The 12,279-nt window shown below is 37.8% G+C and overlaps 1 protein-coding gene across 5 annotated transcripts in view; it reads left to right on the top strand.

Moving 5' to 3' along the window:
* The first annotated feature begins 230 nt into the window (after nucleotides 1-230).
* LOC119561072 (homeotic protein antennapedia) overlaps nucleotides 231-12,279 on the top strand; it is a 116,110-nt gene continuing 104,061 nt past the window's right edge. For all 5 annotated transcript variants that reach the window (XM_037874925.1, XM_037874928.1, XM_037874927.1 and 2 more), the window contains exon 1: nucleotides 231-1,195. The gene's annotated coding sequence lies outside the window, so the exon portion shown is untranslated. The remainder of the gene's footprint in view (nucleotides 1,196-12,279) is intronic.

Here is a 12,279-nt window from a genome sequence, read left to right as displayed (position 1 = left end):
GCCTCGGTTGCTGTCACGTCGCAGCCGCTGCCGACGTTGCGGCACATAAATAAAACGCTCTCTTTCGCTCACGAGTTTCTTATAAGACTTTATTTATATACTGCGCTGCCGCCGCCGACGAAGCGCTGCCGACGTCGCTGGATTAATAAGGAGTTCTCGCTGGGATTTTCACATGTATATGCTTTGAATTGAATGCTTTATGGGTTTAGTTTGATAGAAGTCGTAAAGAAATCAACATCACACAACAAAGCACTCGAGGACCCGTCCGTGTACCGCTGATTTAGCCCACGTGCGACTGTGTGTGTGTGTGTGCGAGAGGGATCCCCCATAAGCATAACGGTATTCGGTATTCGGTGCTCCGTATTCGGTATAGCGGCCATATCTTGGGGCTGTCGGAATCGGAACTGAACTATTCGCTCGCTCTCCGCCGTCGCGACCGCTCTCTTATCCCAATTGACAGCCCGCTAAGATCATAAAGGCCGTAAAATAATCATAACAATAATCGTAAAAAATTAGAACCGCAATCAGTCGCACATTGGCCCTCGTACGGCGCAGATCGTCATAAACCCCCATGATATTATAATAATAAACGTAATCGTTGTCGTTATCGTTATCGCATAAACACCCAACGAAAACAAAGCCAAGCACCCAGAGAAATTGTAATTGAATTTCGCGCGCGTTTCTTTTTATGATGTTCGAGTGTCTGGCCGGTGTCTGGATTGATATTCACCCACTAATTGTGCAATACTACTACAACTAATGGATCTGGGCTGACTGTGCTGCAGAGAAGAGTTCGCGTTCCAATTGATCAAGCCAAATCCTACTACCTAAGTGTTTATCTATTCTTAAATTCGTATCGTGCACCGAAAACTCGAATCTGTAGAACAACGATTTCTAGTCCCCCGCAAATCGAGCAATATCTACACACTAACAACAAACAAAAGCTAAGGCTTCCAACTCAAACCGCAACACAAATTCAACAGAAATAAAACGTAGACAGCCAAAAACAACAAACAAAAAACAAAAAATCAGAAAACGAAAAACCATAAAACGGAAAAAGAATAAGGAGAAGAAAAAGTTTCGTTTCCACTGCGGGCAAAGTTTTTATTTTGGCGCACGTGCAAGCTACCGTTAGCTGAGAAATTTAAAAAGCCGACAGGATTGAAGGATAAGCGCACGTTATTGGATTTAAAAGGTAAGTGCCAGAGCTTGACTTTTCAATTTCCCTGCCGATGCACTGAAAGGAAAAAATGATCTGAAGAAATATGGCTGAGCAAATAGATTGGGATTTTATTATATCTTTTGCTAAATGTCATACAAGTTAAATGGTTTTTTTTTAACTTATCATAAGTCTTAAGTTTTTATAATTTAAAGGAATTTTGCTTCGGGATCAGCACTGCATTTAAAATATCATTTAATGATCCGCATTTTTCTTCTTTAAAAATTTTAATTTTTACATTGGGTTATATTTTAAATGAATACTTGTCTTAAATTATTTCAAATATGTATGTATAGAGTTTTTTTAAAACAAAGATTCAGATTTTCCCAGAAAAGTTTTTTCAGATTGAAAATGAATTAATCCTTTTATATTATAATTAACTTTTGTCATTAGCTTTTAAATTTATAAAGTAAATGGAAATAAATTAACTTACAAAATGTTAACGTTTATAATTTTATTTTATGGCTTTGCATTTAAATACATATATTCTAAAAAGGATTTTTTTTTCTATTTGTAAATTGGAAAAGTGTTCTGAAAAATATTGAAAAAAATTCATCGCGCCTAGGCGTTTGAAATATTTAAAATACATTTAAAGTTTATGTTAACCCAATTCAACTCCAAAGTAATAAGTTATATTATTGGACAACATATAAAAGATAAAGATAACAAATAAAATTGATGTTAGCCTATTTAGAGTCCAAAGCTATAAGATACATTTTTGGAAAACACAATAAAGATCAAGAAATGAGTGAAAACATTTTTACCCAATCGATGGCTTTTTATTTTTCTAATTGTCAAACACAATACTTTTTATTCAATTACTAAATCCATCTTAATTGTATAAATTATACCTAAAACGGAAGGAACAAATTCCTGAAAGTGTAACAGGCAAAGCTTAAGTTTTTTGCCCGAACTCAGATTCAACACTTCATAACTCAAAGGGCGTTTTTCGGATGCTACAGCCAGGTCATCACTCATTTGGCCTGCAAACTGCAAACTGTTGACAGGCTTATTAGCCATTTGCATAAATTTGCAAAACGGGAGAGGGCTAGTGGGAGATGGGAGATGTTCGGGATTCCCCGGGAGTTGAAGCTGGAAAGCTGAAAACGGAGCTCCGAACTCAACTGGCCACGAGTAATGGGCGCTTTGAACTTGGAATTCGTTTTTGAATTATTGCACATATCCTGGGCAACATAGTTTCACTTCCGAATGGTGGGAAAGGGCGACCATTTCTCTCGCACACACACTCTCTTAAGCCCACTCACACAGTCGCACAAACAGGACACTCTCGGGTTCTCCGCATAGAAAATTTATGCGGCCATTGTTGCAGTGCATTGTCCTTGTTGTTGCTGATTTTGTTGTTGTCCTAGTTGTCTGGCCTTTGCATATTTGTCGTCCTCTCTGTCTGCCGCTCGCTACCTCTCTCTTTCTCCATTTCCCGTCCTCTCATTGCACTTGCGCCCCATCAAAGTGCAATATTAGTACTTAATTTAATAAACATTTAAAAAATGACCCCTTATTTAGCTAGTATCTCTCTGCTGATGTGTCCAATTGGCCTTAATGAACTTGGGATGGCCCTTCCTGGCGGCCCGATTATTGTTAACACATTTCCATTTGCATTTTTGCCAGCTTCGATTTTTGCGCAATCAAATAGCCGGCATCAAATGAAATTATTTTCTCATAATTTATCGATTTAATCAGCTGGAAATGTTACACAGCTGACAAAATCATAAACTCCGTTCTTGTTTGCCCTGCAAAAACTTTTATGATTTATGGCCCAGTGTCAGACACAAAAATACATCGATGCAGTGGGCAAAATTCAAATATTTATGGAAAATCCCGTACTCCATCTGAGATATTATTTTCACCTATTTTTGAATGCTTGTTCACATATCACAGAAATCTTTCGAAATGTATTATTATAAAGTCCCTTACCAAAACCATGAGTAACCACTTCCTTTTAAACGGATTCTCAATCAAGTTCACACTCATGGCAAAGCCACAAAAAGATTTATAAGTCGGCATGCGAATGGCGACAACTCTTTTGTAAAAACATTAATCACGAACTCTGAGATTCAAACGAAAGCCAAAAAACTAAGCAACAAAAGTAAACGAAATTGTTGTTAATAAAACAAATCCCACAAAAAGCTTTAACAAAAACAGCCGGCCACAAAGCAAACTTGTTTGGTTTGTATTTGAAATTAAAATTATATTTTAAGCCCCCATTGATAGATGGCGACATGAAACGGCTAATTAATCATATGCAAGCCCAGGCAAATTTAAATAAAACAAAAAACGCATAAAATAAAAACCTTAATTTCACACACATAAAATACATTCGTTGGTCTACAAAAAGCAAAAGACCAGAAACGGCATTTCAAAATAGTTCTTTTCCCTTAAGTTCGTCAAAAGCGGTTTAGTTGCCCCGGGATGGGCCCAAAGAATTTGTAGACCCCCGAGAACCTAACATTGATAAGCCGCCGGAAACGATGGAGTTTGAGTTTGTGTTTTCCTTATCGATTTCACCAAAGGGACCAAAAATTAATTTAAAAATGTTCAATTTAAACTATATAAAGAATTATTTAGTCATCAAATTCTACTGCTTTTATATAAATTTGTTAAATGGGCCATTTATTCCAGAAATATAATTTAAAATTTTTCGGAAAAAAAGTCGTGTAAGTACTTTTAGACGCTTGAGAACTTAACGTCGATAAGCCGACGGAAATATAATGGGCTTATATTTATTTTATCGCTTTTATCAAAGTGCCCACAAATTTTAATTTTAAGAAATTAAGAATCTTAAATTAATATTTCTTGTCTTTGTACTTAAATTTGTTAAATGAAAAATTTTCTACAGAAATCGACTGAAAATTTTCAGAAAATCAATAATGTAATGAACAAAATTCTCCTCATTCTTTCAAAATAAGCTTAAATGTGGCTTGCTTTTGCTGTTTAATATGTACAAATTACATTGGATTGTATTTTTTTTAAATTTTGTTGAATAAATTAAGTATCATAAGAATCATTTTATTTAAAAGAAAAATAAACTAAATTTTCAGTATTCTTTAAATTTATGATTTATAGAACAGTTGATACTTCATTTATAAAAAGAAAAAATATTAAAATTGTTTTAAATAATTTTGTTTTGCTTCTAACGCAATGCTGTATAAGAGGCATGTGTCTTACGCAGCTGCTAAAAAGAGGACAAATCAGCAGGTCCTGCAGGTCCAACAAAACACAAACCAAAACCCATTTTGTAGGGTGGCAACTTGCAGTGACTGCAGTTCGTTTTGGCCATGGTAAAAAAGGGAAGAAAGGAGAAAGACTTGCTATATTATTTTTTAGCCCAAAAGCAGTCAGCGCCTCAAACTGTTTTATATATATAATATTTTTTGTAGGTTCGTGGTAGGAAAACGGAGTCAAAAAACGGAGTGAGGGCCAGGAAATCAGGGAGGGTCCTGGGTCGGGGGCCAGAAACCCAGCGGGAAGCGCTCGCAGTGACATTGCGCCGAAGCGGGTGACAATGATTTATGGCAATGAGATACGCGACAAGGAACGCAAAAACTCAAAACTCGAAAACTAAAAAACACCACTCGCACACCAAAATCGGGAACACTCTCCGAAAGAGGCAGGAAACAAAGTGAAAATTCACGAAACTATGGGAAATTCCTAAAAACCAAACTACCTAAGCTCGCAAACACCTTCCAGAAATTCGCAAAAGAATCTCATTTTTTAATGCCCCGAGTGTCCTTGAAAAGGCAAAAACAACAAGGAAGGACCAATGCCGAGACCGAAAGTGAAAACCTGCTGATTTTTATGATACTTTTCCTTTTTGTCACTTGTCATGGGGTCGTAAAATCGAGGGTTTTCCAGCAAAAATCATACGGCCATTAGGAAGTCGAAGTCACCTGGCTGTCGGTTATGCAATCGTCATTTTGTACGGCCATAAAAATTAATATGCGTCCTTCGCAGTGGCAATTTGGTGCGCATATCTCGGCAAACGCATCTCCATAGTCCATTATCTGACTTTGAACTCGAGACGCTAAGCCGCTGGAGTCGTAGTACATGACTTTTGGCTTCATCCACGTCTCGCTGTCTGCATCCATTGTATCTGTGCCTTGAAGGTTACCTGTTTTTACAGTTTAGACCGGGCCCGGCACGGCCTTCTTCTTTTTAGATACCCAACAACGTTCTGCTCGGCACTCTCTCAAATTATTATTTATGAGTTCGCATTGTTGTCGTCGATCTGGAATCGAACCGTCCAACGATCCCTACATACATAGGTTTATTTCGCTCCACAGCCCCGAATGCAGTTCAAGATTTTTACTTTCAACTTGAAAACGAAATTCATAATAAATCAAATCATTTTTGTGTGCCCGAGATGCAGTTTCATGTTTGTCTTCTCGTTTGTGTGGATATAAATCAAAGCCGATTCTGCTTAGATTTCGGTGCATTGTGCTAAAGGATTAAGAAAAGCGGGAATCGATGGATGGCGGGAACAGGTTCTTGCAAGTGGCAAGTTATGAATTTTAATATCAAAATGTTTGAAATGATGCACGCATTATTCTTGCTTAATATATACTTTTCTATTCGAAATATTTTTAAATTTGTGTTATTTTTGATAGTCAGTATCTTAGTTTTATATATCTAATCAAATGTTAAATATGTAAAAATGGTCTTGCTTATAACTAAATTTCAAAATAAATGAATGCGTGACCTTAAGGTTTTGTAAAACCTATTCGAAGTTGGAAATTAAATTAAATTTCTTCAACAAATGTATCCCCTATTGGAATTCAACTACCCTTGGTGACCTCCGCTATTTATCAGGTCACCCACAATTTCCCATTTCTATTTATGTTATTTATCCTCTACTTCAATTATGCCCACCGTGAGAATTGTTCCACCACGTGTGCACTTCCACCATAAATCACATTCACTTCCAATATTTTCACAAACACATCACAATGGAGAAAATTTTGTGATTTATTTGTGTGAAGAAGTCAATAAGTCATAAAAAATCGAAATAAATCTTGATTTTTTTTGTCGAGTCCCTGGGCTGAGAACTCTGCGAGAGGTTGGGATTATAATAGAAAAGTCGGGCGGAACATCCTGTGCTCTAAGGAAGTGGGAGGTAAACATACATATGTGGAAAATATTTGCATATTGCAGCTGCGGGTGGCGGCGCCGTCGGTAGTCGAAGATGTCCAAACAAATATGACAAATATGAGTTTTGGAAAACTGTATTTTTTACACAACAATTAGCAACGCTCCAGATCTTCGGGTTTTTCAAACTGTTCTTAAGAGCCCCGCTACATTTCAATCCTGCAGATAGATCTGCATCTTGAATTTCAAACGCTTTATGCCGCACATACGAACTCATTGTACAAAGCAGCACGAGCTGACGGACAAAATTCGTAAAAAATGAGTCAAGAAAAGTTCGAGAAAAAATCCGAGAATTGCGAATTGTTGTCCAAAAGCTGGGCGGCAAATCCGAGTCAAACAAAGCTGAAACACATATCTACACATATACGTAATCTATATCTATGTATCTAAACTAACTAGCCATGGGCAAAAGTCTGCCTCAGTTTCGCATACAAAAAACTCTGAAAGCACCGGGCAAAAAACCACGAGAAAAAATACATGAAATAATTCGTTTTGTTGTTTGCTGCAAGCCGCAAAGCAAACTCGACAAACAACACGAAAATGTCGCAAAAAAACGAAATATATATAGAAAAAGAGAGAGAAGCACATGTAGCAAAAGAGCTGAGGAAAAAACAATGTCACACATGTCAAAGTTGTCGCAAAATGACACAAATGCGGTCCGGATTGCTCACTGACCCAAACCGCAACCCCGATCTCTTGCCACTTGGACCCCTGAAAAATCCAAGTCCGAATCCAAATCCGACTTCAACTTCAACTTCAACTCCAACTCCACGTCGCCGGTTGGCTTTTGGCGGAATCGTGTCAGCCTCGAAAAACACGAATCAACTCACTGAAAGTCGCATCGCAAAATTTCGTGGAAATTTCACAATTAAAAGGGCACACAACAGAAAAAAAATACAAAAAAATAAACCAAATAAAAAACCTTAGGAAAGAGTTAACTGGAATATCAAGCAAAACATACAGATATAAGAAATCGTGTTAGCCCAAGATCTGTTCACAATATTTGTGCTCTCCTTTTACCAAAAATTTCAATTGACAGAAAGACGGAAAGAGAAGAATAAATCAAGTTTATTAAAATCAATGTCAGGTGTGGGGATTCTTTTTGGCACTTGCATATGACTTTTGCATCATTTAAATTTGCATTTGATTATTGTTTTAAATATAAATAAAATGTTTTTAATTGTCCAAAACTGTTTTGAAATACATAAAAATACTTACTATCTAAAATACTTATGTGTTTTTGATTCAATTTATAAATGTTGTCCTTGGAAACCATTGTCTTAAGTTAATTTAATTAAAGTTGTCCCTCGTCTGTGCAACATTATTTATCATAGAAACCTTTTTTTTTGTATAATTAAAACTACGAATTTCCTAGAAATGTTTTCCTCTTTTAAGAACCGAATAGTGTACTGGTCTCATTTCTTTATATTGAACCTAAATTACTTCTTGTCTAACAATACTCTTAAATAAAATACTATTTGCATGATAAGTCCTTTAAAAGTACAAGGATCAGTTCGTTTTGTTTCAAAAACTTTTGAAATAAATCTATCTAGACCATATATTGTGTTATTGCGAACATAATTTTATAGTTTGCCTTAAAAGTTTGGAAGCTACAGAATATACAGTGATATAGCAAAGATAGTTTTCAAAAATATCGGAGAGATACTTACGTATCTAGAGATGCATTCCGAGCCCGCACATTGACAGACGCCATCCATCCCCCTAAGCGGACCTGAGTAATCAGCATCAAAAGGTGGCGGTAGAAAGAGCAGCCATAATCCCAATCTCAATCCCATTCCCATTCCCGTTTCCAATAACCGACAGCCGGCATGGCCGTCTTTTAAGGGGTGTGAGTGAGATGGGGGCGGGGGTGCGAAAGAGACGGGGCATCCACACAGCTGGTGGGTCAGAAAGAGAGGGGAAATGGCAAAGATGGTTGGAAACAACAAAAAATGATGCATTAACCTTTCGAAACTATTTCGGATACCCGAAAACCCAACCTCAGGGCGGGGGTGAAACGGAGAGATAGAAAGGGAAAGAGACAGCGAATCCGATGCCCATACAAATGCATGTGCCAAAGAAAGGAGAAGAGAGCAGCAACAGCAACAAAAATTAAGCCCATTAATCATTTTGACTTATTCCTTTCCTTTTTTCTCGTCTAAAATTAATCTTGATGCCAAAGCGTTGCCAGGCAACGGAGACCCTCACACAGATACTCCTTAAGTGCGAGTGTGTGTGTGTGCGCAGCAGAGGGAGAGGGCAAGTGTTTGGCGTGACAAAGACAGCGAGCATTGTTCGAGGATTAAAAAGGCAGCGCACTCCACAAAAAGTGATCAAAAACCAAAAAGACACAGATGCCCAAAATTCGGAGATTCGAAAAATTTCATTCTTCTCATCAATTGCATTTTACACTGCGAAAAATAAAAATCTTAAGGAATGAACAAGTTTATTTTGAATTATTAAATTTCTATTTTGAATTTCTGTATCATCATCCTTAAAAAAAACAAATCTTCAGATTTTTAAAAGGATCTGAAATATTATTTCAGTTGAAACAATACGTTTGTGAAACTTTTGAAAAAGATTGAGGTCTTCTAAACTAAACAAATAATATTGAAAACCTTATACCAAATTCTCATTCTAAAAATTTAAGAAATATTTTATTTGTGAATAATTTTTTCTGTGCAGATCCGATTAGCGATTGTGTTTTTGCACCTCATCCTCTTCTCCCAAAATCGCCGAAAAATGTGAAAAGGGAAAATAATTTAAAACAGATTAAACCGTTACGGCTGCCACTTGCACCCCACGCAGAGGGGTAGAAAAAGGGGGCCTGAGGGGTGTTTCGGTAGCCCACACATGCCCAAATATATTTGAATTCTGACCAAATGTCTTGCGAATCCGAAATGTCCTTTGTCCTTATCATCCGTGCATATGCTGCAAATTTGCCAAAGTCCCAAGTGGTCGAAGTTGGTTGCCATTCGGGTGGTTAGGTGGGGTGTGGGTGCTTCCGAGGGGTTCTTCTGGGGTTTGGTGGTGCCCTGTGAGTGGCATACTTAAGGGCGCGTCGTGGTCGTCGACATTCAGGCAGTCAGACATCCAGACAGAAAGGGAGTCCTGAGACATGGAGTGAAAACAACAGGACGGGCCATAAAACCGTTTAAATCAAACGGCAGAACAAATTGGTTTCCTTCGAGTCGAAAGCTTTATGAGGTCCTCCAGCCAAGGGCCGATACTTGGTGGATGGGATATCCGAGCTTTAAGAAAAAGGGGAGAGAAATGTTGAACGAAATTGAAGTTGATTGGCCACGGGGTGGTGGGCGAAAAATCAGGAATCGCGCTGAGATTGAGAGATTGCGAGATATTTATTGCAGAAAGTTCAGGATGATAGAATAAATTTGTAAAGTAACATTGGCTGAACAGTTGAAATGAAATAGATTTTGTGATACTAAAAATATTAGTTGAATATTTAAATAACAATTCTTCAATCATATACTTCAAGTACTTAATATTCTTACAAATAAACAATGAATCTCAAATATAAGTAAGCTGGTAACATATTCTTCAATATGAATTCCCTTTTAACGACTTAATTACGGAACTCAGAGCCTCATTTACGCCCTTAGGCTTGGTTGCTTTCAAAAGTGAGCCAGCGATTGATTAGCATGTAAATTGTCAAAGGAAGTGATAAACGATGTGCCACAGACACACAACGACTGGCTGGCTGGCAGGTCTATAAAGTAGGGTTTCCATGAAAATCTAATAAAAATTAACCTGCACACACACATACACACCACCCATTTGTGACGTGACACAGAAGATGACAAATTGTTTGGACAAACTGACTGACAGCAGCGACAGCAACGGCAGCAGCAACAACTTCATGTGGCAAGTGCACTGCAATTAGTCAAAGTGCCACCGACAACAACAACAACGCACATAATAACAAACATCACCCCACGGCCAAGACATTTTGGCTGGAGGAAGACAACAGGGGAAAAATTGCGATAAAAAAGCTATAAAAATTATGAAGAAACGCATTAGTCGTTTGGCGCAAAAAAAGCAATAAAAGTGTGATAAAAAGGAGCCTAATGCCAACACGTACCCCACGTGCGATGTGCGTCAACTTGTGGCAATTATGAAGTCCGGCGCGAAGTTGCAACGCCGCCGGCATTCGCACCCAAACATCATCCCGAGAAAAACCAGGCCCAAACCATTTGCGGTCAGGTGTCCGCCTGGCCCGACTTTGAATCAATAAACGCGATTAGAAAGCCGCCAGCCGTCAGAACTTCAGAACTCCAGAGCCTATAATAGCAAATCTACACGCAAGAAAAATCTAGGAAATTTTTAAGAATTTTCCAATCCAACCTTAACTTGAGTATCGGCTAAAACTTTTCATTTAAGAGTGGATATAAGTATAAATAAAGCGTGCACTTCGAAATATTCTCAAAATGTTTCTTTACACTAAAACCATGTCTTATTCAAGAACAAAATGTTCTCAAAATTAGATAAATGAAATCAAACAATTTTTCCAAGTGCTTGGCCAAGAACCAGACAGGGCGCTTACCTTATCGAACTTGCTGAATCGTCTGCCGGTGCATCCGCAATAAAAAACCGCTCGCACTTGCGCATTTCAACTAGCCAATTATGCAATTGGCGGCCGCACTGCAATCGCAATTGGCCAAAAGTGTCGCGTCTACGCTTCGATGGCAAATTCTGATTTCGCCGCATGCGTGGGTCACCAGCAGACCAAGTTGGCCAAGTTGAGTCTGGGTCTGGCCATTTGGTTAGCTGGCCACCGTCCAGAGATTATCAATGTTAATAAGGCAATAACAAATGGGTCTGGTGGGGTTCTCAGTTCTGGGAAGAAATTCTGTGGGAAGTGTCTACTATCGGCAATCATTTAAATCATCTATGAAATGCCGAGATTCTTCGTGGATTTTGAAAGAGTGCCAAAGGAGTAGATTGAGGTTTGGAAGCGGTTCATTGGGTTTATATATGGTATAAAACAATGTATTTAGTTAGTTAGATGAAGACTTATTTGTGGAAATATTTTAAACCATTACCAATTGCATAATGTTTATAACCAAAAATGGTTGATTGTATTACACAAGGCATGATGATTAAAAAGAACACTTACCTTAAAAAAAAGATATTGCTTTAATAACTTGATAACTTAATTATGAAACCTTTTTTTATTAAAAAAAATATATTTCAGTCATGGGGTATAATACTAAATAAGTTCTTTGGAACTACTACGTAATTGTATTAGGTTGCTAGGTTTGTAAAATTATTTCAAAAGAAGAAAATGTTGAATATCCTCTAATTCTTTACTGAACTCAAACTGCTCCACTATCCATCAAATTGCAAAAACGATGGGCAGGCGACAGAAAGAGGCAGATAAGATACAACTGCATGTGACATCGACACAAGGAGGTCCGTGCAAAGGAGGCTTCAGGTGGGGATTGCGAGGCATTTCATTCAAATGAGATATGTTCTCTGCTCTCTCTCCGTTCGGCGGTGTCGTCTCTTTCTGGGGTCTCCGGTATCTGTATCTGAGTTGATTATTCGTGTGTTTTCGCTGGCTGGCGGCCATAAATCTTGTAATCATAATAATTTGTTTCAATGTTAATGCCTTCAAAATATCTGAAAACTCAATAAATAACAAAACTACATGTTCGTGTGTGCTGTTAATGTCATACCATGAGATACTTCATATATCATTCCGTTGCAAAAAGCCAAAAAAACCAAAAACGAAAACCTGCCGCACAGTCGCTAAATTGCAGCCAGAACGGCCAGGTAGAGTTGACTGTCGTCTTAACTTCACCATACATACGTATATACTTTTTTTTTGAGGATTTTGTTCCGTATTCCTCGGCGATTTTACCTTTTGTGACGCAATG

This window comes from Drosophila subpulchrella, unplaced genomic scaffold, assembly GCF_014743375.2.
Source record: "Drosophila subpulchrella strain 33 F10 #4 breed RU33 unplaced genomic scaffold, RU_Dsub_v1.1 Primary Assembly Seq354, whole genome shotgun sequence".
In the NCBI taxonomy this organism is placed as follows: Eukaryota; Metazoa; Arthropoda; class Insecta; order Diptera; family Drosophilidae; genus Drosophila; species Drosophila subpulchrella.
The sequence above is the reverse complement of the archived record's forward strand: the minus strand, read 5'-3'. Positions and strand labels throughout refer to the sequence as shown.